A 2,070-nucleotide genomic window follows, 5' to 3' on the forward strand; every position below is an offset into this window, starting at 1 on the left:
CGTCACCTCAGAGCTGATCATCCAGAGTCACGTCACTTCACAGCTGATCATCCAGAGTCACGTCACGTCCTGTCTGTGGCACCCAGATTATCAAGGTCAGTCCTTCGGTATCCCAGTCTGGTGTCCAGTGTGAGGGATGCACCACTGGTGTCTGCACGCACAGCTGGTATCCCCAAACCCACTCACTCTAACCCTTCTGTTCCTGAACTAATTCCCCTGTCTGAAGCGCTTTCCATGATGGGGATCACTTTATGTTGCATTTGGCCTGCGTACACCACCACAGACCTGCCCGAGGTGGCGACGTTCACTGTGATGTCTCCAGAGGTGGCGGCTGATGCCGCAGAACCTCTTGGGGTAGTGACACTCACTGCTGTGTTCTCCGAGGTGATGGCGCCTGCCGCAGCTTCACCAAAGGTGGCAGCACATGCTGCAGAACCTTCTGAGGCGGAGGCGCTCGCTTCAGCTCCTTGCACGATGGTGGCACCCAGCAACGCACTTTCAGTCTGTCATGTCACGGTCGAAGGAACAATTGCTGAACTCTCCCTGTATCCTGATGGTACTACTGTAGAACCTCCAGAGGTGGCGGCACCCGCTGCAGACCCTCTAGAGGTGTCAGTGGTACTCACTTGTGAACTTTCTGCCTGTCCTGTCATGGCTATGGAGGCCGTCTGTTAACTCTCTGCCTGTCCTATCACAGCTATGGAGGCCGTCTGTGAACTCTCTGCCCGTCCTGTCACGGCTATGGAGACCGTCTGTGAACTCTCGGGCTGTCCTGTCATGGCTATGGAGGCTGTCTGTGAACTCCCTGCCTGTTCTGTCACAGCTGTGGAGAACGTTTACGAACTATTGTCTCATCCTGAACCGGTCAAGAAGGCCATTTGTGAACTATTGCCCTGTCTCAACCCAGCTGAAAAAGCTGTTTCTGACCTCTCAGCCTGGTCTGTCACACCTGAGGATGCTGTCTGTGAATTTCCTGACTGTTCTGTTTCCCCAAATGTGTCTGCTGAACTGTCTCTGCCATGGTCTCCTGATCCATCTGCTCCACCCTGGTGGGCTTCTGCTCTGTCTGCTCCATCGTGGTGGTCTTCTGCTCCGTCTGCTCTGGCCTGGTGGTCTTCTGCTCCGGAGTCACCTAGTGCCTACACCAGTAGCACCGCCGGCAGGAACCTCAACATATAGACCGGCACCTGAACTGGAAAACAAGGCTTCTGTAGTGGGACCAGATGTTTTGTGTTCAGATAATGTTCCAGTACTTCCCAACACTCCTGAGAAAAGATATCCTTCTAGGGAAAGGAAACCCCCAAAGGACCTGAAGGACTTTGTACATAGTTAGCAGGTGCTATTGGGAAAACTGAGTGATTTGCTACGGGGCAGAATCTACCACACCCCTCTTAGTTAAGAGAGAAAAAAAAAAGAAAGAAAAACTGTGTTCTGTTCGTGTGGATGTAATGTGTATGGAAAGGTATAGGTAGTGGTTAGGTAGTGTATAGGTATATGTATAAAGGTATAGGTAGTGGTTAGGTAGTGTATAGGTATATGTATAAAGGTATAGGTAGTGGTTATGGTGGTAATATAAAGGAGATAACAGATTTGTGGTATTGTAGAAAAACCTCCCCCCACCCCGGAATGTGATCGCGAACAGACCGAGGGGGGTCTCGCTCCCTACCTCAGTTAGGGCCCCTGAGTCAGCTTGGGATTTTGGCCATATTGCCCATCTAAGTCATTCATCCCACTATCAACAGGCACGTCATGTAGGTCCTGTCACGGCTATGGAGACCGTCTGTGAACTCTCGGGCTGTCCTGTCATGGCTATGGAGGCTGTCTGTGAACTCCCTGCCTGTTCTGTCACAGCTGTGGAGAACGTTTACGAACTATTGTCTCATCCTGAACCGGTCAAGAAGGCCATTTGTGAACTATTGCCCTGTCTCAACCCAGCTGAAAAAGCTGTTTCTGACCTCTCAGCCTGGTCTGTCACACCTGAGGATGCTGTCTGTGAATTTCCTGACTGTTCTGTTTCCCCAAATGTGTCTGCTGAACTGTCTCTTCCATGGTCTCCTGATCCATCTGCTC

Source organism: Sinocyclocheilus anshuiensis, unplaced genomic scaffold (assembly GCF_001515605.1).
Source record: "Sinocyclocheilus anshuiensis isolate Anshui unplaced genomic scaffold, SAMN03320099.WGS_v1.1 scaffold524, whole genome shotgun sequence".
Taxonomy (NCBI): domain Eukaryota; kingdom Metazoa; phylum Chordata; class Actinopteri; order Cypriniformes; family Cyprinidae; genus Sinocyclocheilus; species Sinocyclocheilus anshuiensis.